General features: G+C 37.0%; 1 long non-coding RNA gene across 2 annotated transcripts; it reads left to right on the top strand.

The window, feature by feature from the left end:
- Window positions 1–7533: 7533 nt before the first annotated feature.
- Window positions 7534–8921, top strand: LOC122824561. Of its 2 annotated transcripts, XR_006369535.1 has the most exons (4): window positions 7534–7590; window positions 7729–7836; window positions 7922–7946; window positions 8749–8921. It is a non-coding gene; the product is annotated as an uncharacterized LOC122824561 (long non-coding RNA). The 2 variants fall into 2 exon arrangements; XR_006369536.1 differs by lacking the exon at window positions 7922–7946.
- The last annotated feature ends 1651 nt before the right edge of the window (window positions 8922–10572 follow it).

Raw genomic sequence — 10572 nt, 5'->3', positions numbered from 1 at the left:
ATGACTAAACTTTATGCACATTTCTTTGCTTGGTTCATTATTGGAAAATGGAACAAAAGTAGAATAGTGCAAACTTGGATGATGACACCTACAAGAAGTGGATTGGCAAAAAGAGAAGCAGAATCTGATGATAGGAAAACTATTAATCCTGTTTGCAGTTTGCCACAAGCCATGTAGAAGATAACAAACATGTAGTTTGTTCCGGTCTATTGACATCATGCTGTGCCGTTGCCTTTTTCAGCAGGAACAAGAACGCATGTCAGAGTAGTTGGGAAAATACATGGAGCTAAATAAAGGGCAAACCTGGAAGAAAAGCTGTTAGAGGGTGCCAGAATGTTGGTACCAGGTTGATGGTTCACCCTTCGGCAAGACAACAACTTGAAACATACAGCCAGAGAGAAAAGGATGGTTTGGATCTAACAGTCGCACAGTGTCCAATTAAGAATATGTGGTAATACTTTAAAATGTATGTTCCCATTCATTCCATATCCAATTTAACTGAACTTGAAATGTTTAGAACAGAAACATGTACAAAAATGTCAATCTTTAGATGTGCAAAGCTGGAAGCAAACCACTTTTTAAAAAATTCTTGCTGTAATTGCAGAAAAAAAGGAATTCTGCAAAGGTTTGTCTTACAGAGTTGAATACTAATGTGTGTCCCTCTTTCTGAATTTACATTCCAAAGTACTTAAAAAACATGTAAAGGTTTCCTTTACTTACTTTACTTAATTTGTGTTGGTCTATCACATAAAACCCCAATAAAACTCATTAAGATTTATACTTTTAACATGACAAAAAACATAAGAAATATCCAGTGAATATTTATACTTTCCCAGATTCTGTATGCAGCAGTGAATGGTTATATCCAAGCACTAGATTTGAAGGACTGGCCATTATTGGAATTGCACCTATACACTACACACAGTAAAGAGTACAAGCTATATAAAGTGATCAGTCTGTAGGGGAATTAAACACATATTTCATGTCTTCTGCGCTGTAAGCTAATGGAAATAATATCAGCCAGTCAGGTGTGTCATGTGTTAGGCACTGAATTTATTCCTGAGTGATAGCACAGCCAGTTTGTTATGCAGAGTAAGCATAATATGAAAATATGGATTATTAAATAGAATGTTAAAACAGAAGGAAGAGAAGAGCTAACCTCAGGCCAAATGCAAATACCCTGTAGCATAAATGCATGACAAAAATCTACTTAGCGCGAGTGAGTCATAGCAGCAAGAAGGGGGAATTGAGAAAAACGAAAACAATGACCTTTTCTATGGTAATATAAATATGTAGTGATGTTCTACAACAGGATGATGTATGCTTTTTATTTACATTGAACTGTTTCTTTCTTGGCACAGCTGAAACAGAGAAAAAGTCTGTTGACCTGTGAAAAGCTCCTGCTCTCCCAGGTTTCTAAAATAAAATCCCTCATACAGTCTGATAGTCTCTTTGAGCCCATGAAAAGAATACATTACTCAATAAATATCTATTATTAATATGTACTGTCTTGTGTGCAGACTCTAAACTATCACACATGGGGCTTTCATCTCCTGATAAAAACAAATGAGCTTTTCTTCCAGTTGTTTGGGTGTGCATCTGAGGAATTCATCTGTCCACTGTGGTTCAGATAAAATATTCACTGCTCGGTGTACATCCTTGTGCAGTCTCTGTGCAAACACACAGCAGAGCACGATAAAGACAGGGGCCAGAGTGTGCTCCAGATGGCAATGCTGTTGTGCTGGGAAGGATGAGAGTGGCTATTGAAAGGTCTGGCTGCTGGAGGACATGAAGATTTTCTTCCTTCTGGGAGATGGAGGTCTCTCTGGAAACATAGAACTGCTGCAGCATAGTTTCCAGGGTCGAGGCAATGACTACATAGACAGATTTGAAACTCTTGAAAAAGAATTCAATAACCATACCCATTTATGTATTTTATTAGGAATTTATGTGAAAGACTAACTCAAAGATGCACAAAGAAGGGGAATCTAGAAAGTTGTGGTGTGTAATTCCTATTACTCTTATGTACCTAAATGTAATCCAGCTGCCTTTGAAGATCACCAGATGAGTCCTTGTTTAATAATAATACACCACAGTAGTAATGCTGCTATGATTGCCTCTGAGTTTTCTCTGTATACAAATCAACATCATGGAAACCAAAGAATGTCCCAAAAATGTAATGGATAAAGCTTGAGAGAGGCTGCAAATGTACCAAGACTTGACTTTTCACCCAAACTGACAGACAGCGAAACGGCCAAGAGGTTTGTGGTAAATCTGGAGAAACTGCAGTGATCCAAAGCTTAGGTGGTAGAACCTGTTTATAGGTTAAGATTTTCAGTTTACAAAAAAAATTAAAGCAGGTAGAGTTTACTTGTAGTAGAAGATGCACTGGCTCATTACAAATATTTTTTTCCAAACGAAAAACAATATGAAAATAGCTATTACACGCTAACCTCATTGTGAAACATAGTGGTGGTAGCAACAAGTTGAGGTACTAACTCAACTTGCTACTCTTTAGCAACAACAAGAAAATAGGTCAAAGTTGATGGGAAAATGGATGGAGCTAAAGACAGCGGAAACCTAAAGGAACAACCTAACGCACAGTTAAGTTTCACATTCAGCAGGAAAGAAACCCTAAACATACAGCCTGAGCTAAAATGGACTGATGTACTTCAAAATCCATTTTATGGAAAAGATGTGATAAAGTTTGAAGACACTGAATGCTTTTAGAAGGCACTCTGAAAAAGTTCAACTCCCTGCCTTGACCTTTGAAACTATGTTGCAGCAATTCTGTGTCCATTTGTGTGACGGTTTCTCCACCTCCGTTGGCTTCCAGTAAGACAAATAATTTTACAAATTCCTCCATCTTTTGCCCTCCTTGAGCCTACAATCCCACTTGTTCATGCAGAGAAGAGCCAAGGCAAAACCTGTCATAATGAATGACTTAAAAAGATTTCAGTGCATGCTCACAGAGGCATGCAGCCAGTCAGATGCAACAAATATCGAGCAGGCACGTCACAAAGAGCCCACAAGCATACCAGCTTTTGTGCCTGAGCAGCAGTACTTTCAGGTCATCCCAGGTCTATGTTCGGAGGTGGATTTTTAAAATTATGATTACGAGGTTGATGACAGTAAAATAAAGCAAATCTGACAGTAATGAGAATGAAGGGCATGCATTTGTAGGTGGAATAATGGAGCTTGCGTGCCCACCCCCTTGAAACACCTCCATGGGTCAACCTGTGCCTCAGGTTAGGTATGTAATCAGATGTCAGAGTGTGTTAGTTCTCAGTAGGTCCTCCACCTTTGTTTTTTTCTTGTCTGCAGGTCCAGCCCACACTTTCACCGGCCATGAATTCACATCACAACAGCAGCGGCAGCAGCCTTGGCCACTCGTCAGCTTTGGTTTTCCCACTCTGCTAAAACTTCACACTCGTTTCAGTCAAGGTCCATTGACTTTGTATGCCCTTAGTCCTCGTCTAGAACACTTGTTACCTTGCATGTATTACATCCTCTGACGGACTCTTGCTGAGTGTAAGAGGGAAAAATAGAAGGCAAAGAGGGAAAGAGAGTTGACAGAAGTCACGGAGGTTCATGGATTTCTAAGTCACAGTGTCATTATTTCATTAGTTTTCTTATGCAGATCACAAAATACTCCACAAGAGAAACAATTTTAGGGTGCCACAATTGTGAGTTAGGTCACTCCTCATTTACCATAAAAGCTTTCAGCTTGGCATGCAAATACAATTCCAATTGAAGGTCAGAGTTTATCTTTAAGTAAAGAAAAACAAAATCACATTATAAGTATAGTGAGCATAAATTTTTGCAAATTACAGTGTCTGTGGATTTAGCCATCCAACAGTAATATTCTTAACTATGCTTTTAGGGCTGCAACCATTCATGTAAAGAATTCTGAACAAACACAAAATAAGCATCACCATAGCAAACCAGTGCAGAGAAACTAGAACTCAAAGACCGTTGATTTACACTAGTGGGCAAATACAATAATATGTTAAACCCAGGAGGTCTTAAACTATTGTGTTTAGAAAAATGAATTACAATCACTCATATTATCATTTATTATAGCTGATAGGAAAAAAATGCTTAGACAAAATGGTGGGGCTTTATGAACTACAGCTATGACAGGAACGCAACAGCCAGGCCACTTATATAAATGCTATAGCTCTTTGGGAGCATGAATTTTATTAGGAAAGAAAAATCCTTCAGTTGCTGTGTTTTTATTTTTTCTATGAAGCATCTCTCAACACAACATACCTGTTTACATTTACATAATAATGTATTAAATAAAAATAAGACTTACATCTTTTCAAATGTAAAAACCATAAAAAAAGCTAACAGAACCAGAAACTTTAACTCTGAAATATTACTGAATCCATACTTAATTGTGACTTAAAAGGAACTTAAGCTATTTTGATTGATGCTACCCACTTAGCATGTAGGCAACGTCTGGAAAAGCAGGTAGAGCTTTTACAGCTTCTTCATGTGATTGAAAAAAAAAAAAAAAATCAGAATATTGTACTCTGCTTGTGTATTCACTGAAGTACAATTAAGCACAACTAATTAAGCATGACAGCATGTAAAGCCCTTATACCTTGGTTTCTTGCACAAAAGACACATTTGTGAGCTATAAGGTGACCAGAAAGGAAGAAAGCAATTTACAATTTTGCTTCATTCCAACTAACCATCCCTGACAATGATCAGTGTGGATCATAAACCTCAGCTCCACCAGGTTTAACTCTTCCCCAGTAAAGAAATTAACAAATATGACCTTTTGTGAGCACGTAAATCCTTAAATCAGTGGCTGCAGCCATTATTGTTAACAAGCCCAATCCATCCATTTCTTCCCTCTGCTGCCCAAGACTGGCTGTAAACAGGCTATTAAAAAGGTTTGCCCATGTCTCAAGCGGCCTCTGGCCTTGGGCTCTCCGCACCTGCAATGGAGCTCTTAATGAGGCGGAAAATTAAAAGGTTTGGCTGGACACTGAAAGCTTGTTTCTTTCTGTTGAGTTTTTGTTTTCCATTCATCTTCTTCTTGTCTCGTTTTCTCAACATGGCCCTCCACTGTCACAAAATTATAGGTCGAAGTTATTTTATTTAACTAGCAAAGGCATTCTTATGTAAGAAAAAGAAACAAGCACGTCTGGAAAAAGTTTTATTGTTTTGTAACTTGCGTCAGTTTCAATTGTAAGACTTAAAATGAAAAGAAATAGTATAATCATATGAATATAAAGTAAATTTCACATTCTGAAATAAGTGACAAAAATACTGAACTTTTTCATGATGTTAAAATTTTTATATGTACCTGCATATACAGTATAGCCCATTAATGCAATTGAGCCAAACTTTCCATTACATGTGCAAAACATTCCAAATGTAAAAATGTTTTCCATACATTTCACATGAAAAACAATTTCCATATGCACAATTTTTCCAACAAGGTTTCCACCTATTACATGATATTTCCATATGTGAAAATATGTAATAATGTTTGTTAAATTTTCATGAATTATTTGTTAAAAATTAAATAAAAGCAAGCATAGAAGCCAATAAAGGTATTATCCTTTATAAAGTTCATTTCAGTGTTTTAAAAGCTTTTACCACAGTTTTGTACATTTTATTGTCAGAACGGTTTTATGTTCCTCAGGTGAACAACCTGTTTTACAGAACTCTCAAGTAATTTTTAACATTAAACAGTACAAGACTACTCTCTCCCACTGTATCACGAGTTGTGTTTGATTTTGCACATGTGAAATTTATTGTTTGTTTCTGCAAAGGGAAAAGCTATGAAGAGATGTAAAGATTAGGAACAAAGACTTTTCTTTCATGTATTCTGAAGAAGATTTTTAGTAAAATCCTGAATAAATTATAAGAGTTGTGTGTTTTCAGATCGCCAGTTTACCTCTGAGCAGAAAAGAAAGTCTAATAAGGAAATGATTGCAGGATTTGCATAGATGGAAAAAAAAAAAAGAAAACAAACAATAAAGTGGTTCATCAAAGCAAAACAATAAGATGGTGGGTGTGTTTTCTTAGGTTGTTTATGTCAGTTAAAAGTTAGAATTTGTCTTGTCCTGTTAATTCTTTGGGAAAAAAATCATATCTATGAGTGTGGTCCTGTTGTGCTTTAAATATGTCACCTCCTTATCGAGAGACCATTACACAGGAAAACCAACCCTGACATCCTGTTGACCTATCACTGTGAAATATTAACCAATCTTTATGGCTCCTGTTTTGTACAAGCTGGACCCATTTAACTTTCTGACAGCAGTTTCAATTCAATAAACAGGTACAAAGAGAGCGCCATCAGCGACGAGATCAGATGATACTTTTAAATGTCACTCATTTTGGCTTTTAAAAACATCAGAAATGTTGTCACCCTCCCAAGAGAACATTTAAGAATGAAGGGACAGAAATTATGTCTAGTCTGCTTTTTCTATTTTTTGTAAAAGGACACCATAAGATTGTCTGCGGGTATGAAGCAAACCCATAAAGCCCAGGAAGTCACTTCTTTGAGGTGAAATGTAAGTGTCAATATCACAAGCCCACTTGCTCCAATTAAATTTTAAGAGCTCAGCTGAGAGAAATCCTGAAATTCTTTTGAGAGGAGGCGAGAGAGCTCACAAACACGGCTGATTGGTAGCCAAGGGACGGGAAAATAGTTTGCCAAAAGGTAACAGGAACTTTCCTCTGGAAATGGCTTGCTGACCCCTTCCATTGACCTCAATCAGTCAGTCTTGCCGCGTCTCACTGTTCCCCCCATCGTCTGGCAGTTTCCCCGGGTTACCACGGTAATGGCCTAATTTGGAAGAGGTTGTGGGAGGAGAGAACGTAGACACTGCGGGAAAAGGACCTGAGTCTTCAAACCAAGGATTTGGCCCTATGACCCTCTGTTCCTGCTTTATTTGTGTTACTTTGCTGAGCAAACATCTGAACTGGTTTGGCTTTTGTATTTAGGTCCACCATCCTGGAGGAACTCAAAAAGAGAATTGTGTAAATGTAACTTACTGACAAAACAATTCTTTCAGCGGAATTCCAAAGCAAAGCTGTATATGAACACAGGATTTTTTGCTGCACCTCAGATCATATCATTTCCAAATCAACCAGAAAAGAATGACAATATTGTTCAGGGTGGTCAAACCGTTACAGTTAAAATCCAGCTTTTTTTTTTTTTTTTTTTTCAATTTAAGAATTGGATACAGTGAAACATATAAAAGCTTTACTATTTAAAACATTTTTATTTAAAGATAATTTTGTTCTTATAGCGTTACTGATCCAAATGTAATAGACCAAAAGCATCAAGGGATGAAAAGAAGAATTACATGATAAAAACTGCAGTAGTCAAACTGGAGTGAGCATAATGGAAAACTCTTGCAAAGAACAGAGGAAAATCTGGGTGCTTAAATAAAGACAAGGTGTGATTAGTAGCATTGAAAACAGGTGAGTCTGATTGGAGCACTAATGAACAGCTGATTGAAAGTACTGAGTAGGGGAGCTGTCGAACTAGTAACGAGAACGGTTGTACAAGTAAAATGTGTTGAACATCCAATCATGGGCTTAAACTGAATCCAAGAACCGGTAGGATAACTATTGATTGATTCCAGTAGAAGGAAAGGTAGTTGTTTCAGGTTTGAAACTTTTATGTCATGGAAGCCTATAACAGACAAGAATGTCTGTTATAGGTATTCCTCTAACAGTTGCCTGTAACTGACATAGGGATGAACAGACATAGACATCCCTCCTTCCTTCACAGACGGAGGAAGGCAGCTCTTTATCCGGGAGTTTTGGACATCTGAATGGAGGAGGTCCCAGAGCACAGTGTTGGTGAGGCTAGAAGTAATTTAACTGTTCAAGCTTCATTCCAGTTTGATCACAGATAGTCCGGTAACATGAGCTCATCTGTTCTTAGGTACAAAGAGGCAATGGAACCAATGGTATGAACAATGTATTACATGAGTGTTGACCCATAAAGGGTTGTTTTAATCACGTATCATGCTTACTCCCTTTTACATGAGTTTTCCTTTAAGCTAAGATACATGTAGCTCTAGCACTTTATATTGCCTTGTTGCTGGAAATGTGCTATATAAATAAAATTACCTTTACCTTTAGACACAAAAAACATTTATATGGTTTGTTTTGATGGTAGGACATTTTTAAATGGAAATTATTCCTCTATTGTTGATGTCAAACGTCTTTGTAGCCCTCCATGTGTGGGTATATTTTGCATTTTGTGTCTTTTGGGGTCAGCCAAGTCAGGCAAGCTGCCATTGGTAGTCAATGAAATTTGGTAAAAAGTGACAAGTTTTCTTTGATGTTGATCAAACACCTGAATAGCACGGCTTATGGGACAAATGTGTTTTTCCCCCACGGCTGACCCGAGGTGAGCTTTGGAGCATAAAGTTGTTGAGCTTTTCTACAGAGAGATGTCCAAGGCTTCTGTACTCTGATCCGGTCCAATGAGTCCTCAGCGAAGTGGTCACACAGAAGTATGCTGTCCTGTCTCCCTGTCACACCAGTTTCACGCAGTGCTGCTTTGATGATAAGCTGAGTCATCCAAAGTGAAGGCTGCTGTGAAAAACCAAAGCACAGAAATGTACCTTGTACTAGAATTAAATAGAAAATGTGTTGAGCCATTTCAGAGAGGACAACATAACTGATTAAATAATGCTATGGTATCTTAGTATTTATTATAAAAATGTTATCAGTGTAATAAATTTCTCTCTTTATATTAATCAGAACTCAACTGATGTCTCAATGAAGGATTGGGTTCATCCCTATCAAGAGAAGAAAGATGACTCATGGAAGAAAAAACTAAACAGACTTGCAAACAAGATGTAAAAAAAAAAAAAAAATGTCTAGCTTGTGTTTATCATTCCTGGCATCTACCAGAAATCTGTTTATGCTATGATAATGTGGCTAGGAAAACTGAATTACAGGAAAGGAAACCCACACTTATTTTGATTTAGATTAGAATTTAAAGATATGCTAACAATTTGGTATCATGTGTCTGTGACCTCTTCCTGTTTGTGTCTTTTTGTCTTCTTCTGTCTGTTCCCATCTTTCTCTTTTTTTAAAAAAAGAAAAAGCCCACCACGAAACAACTAGTACACACAACTCATTAAAGTTTAGTGTTGTGTCTGAACTTACCTAATGCTTACATTAGGTAATTTTAAATCAAAGAACAAGATTACTGATACAAGCAATTGTAATGAGCATTCACCACAGTTTTATTTTAAATCAATCAAATTATGGTGACTGTTTTAGCTCCTACTAGTGAGAACAAGAAGCTGTGTCTACATGAAGCAACAGAGAGAAGCATTAAGTGCTCTAAAATCTCCTGGTAGTGGACTGAGCTGGACTCCATCAAACACATGGACCAACACCAGCACATGACATGGCTCACCGAATCATTACTGGGTGTAGAAACACCCTAATGTACATTAAGCAACTTGTACTCTGTGCAAATTAAATTCAAAATATATTTCTAAGTTAAAAGAGAACTTTATTCCACTCATCAGCAGTTTGCTGTTATAGACTGCTTAGGGATGTCGAAATCACAATTAGAAGGGGATCCATTTTTATCAGTCTGCTGGCAGTCATCATAACATCATTTTCTTTTCTTTCTTTATTTGTCTGGGTGGGGTGTAGATTCAGGGTAGACAGTGAGCTAAAACAACAAAGAAGATCTATTTGAAATCCCATATCACAACATAAACAGAAAATAATGAGTGCTAAATTGAAAGACAGTTCATCCCTACAAACTTTACAAAGTGATGTTCACAAAAATGCTCCACTTGTGGTTTGTAGCAGTGACATCCAATCGTCTTCAACCCAATAATAATTCAGACATTATCTCCCGAACCAGAGATAATGTCTCCTTGTTTATCACAAAGATGGCTTCAATTAATGCTCATATTACCTGCACAACCATTTTTCAAAATATTTTTCTTTCACTGAACTTTTTTGTTTTTAAGCCTAGACTAATCACTTTGTGATTTTTCTAGCAATGGCATTTTGCATTTTGTGACTTACCCTCCTTGTAGAGGGTGTCATAACTTTCAAGTTTGCTGTGAAAGTCATAGCTTTGCCAAACATTTCTGTATATTGTTTTTCATTCGTCACATTCAGCTTGTCTGATAATCATATTTTGCGTTTTCATCAGCAGGAAGCCAAGATCATCATAATTAAATGACAAACACTTGAAATGCAGTCTTCCGGTGTGCAATAGAGCTATACAGCATACGTTTCAGTTTTAAATAGTTAATGAAACACAAACTTTCTGAGAATATTCTAACACAGTGATGTGCACCTGTCAGTTCTGACATAAAATGAATGGGATATAGTTAGTAGGGAGACAGCGATGACTTGGATTCCCTAGTTAGCTGATACATCCACCTCAGCTAAACTGCTAAGGTAAATGGATATTCATCTGAATCTCAAAAGAAAAAAGTCCATACCCTGATACAAATTTGTCAAAGATATTTATCATACTATAGCTAATGAATGGAATTTCTTGAAGCATTATACACAATTTGAATGTCATTCCATGATACAATTGCA

This window comes from Gambusia affinis, linkage group LG21 (genome assembly GCF_019740435.1).
Source record: "Gambusia affinis linkage group LG21, SWU_Gaff_1.0, whole genome shotgun sequence".
Lineage (NCBI taxonomy): Eukaryota > Metazoa > Chordata > Actinopteri > Cyprinodontiformes > Poeciliidae > Gambusia > Gambusia affinis.
The sequence above is the reverse complement of the archived record's forward strand: the minus strand, read 5'-3'. Positions and strand labels throughout refer to the sequence as shown.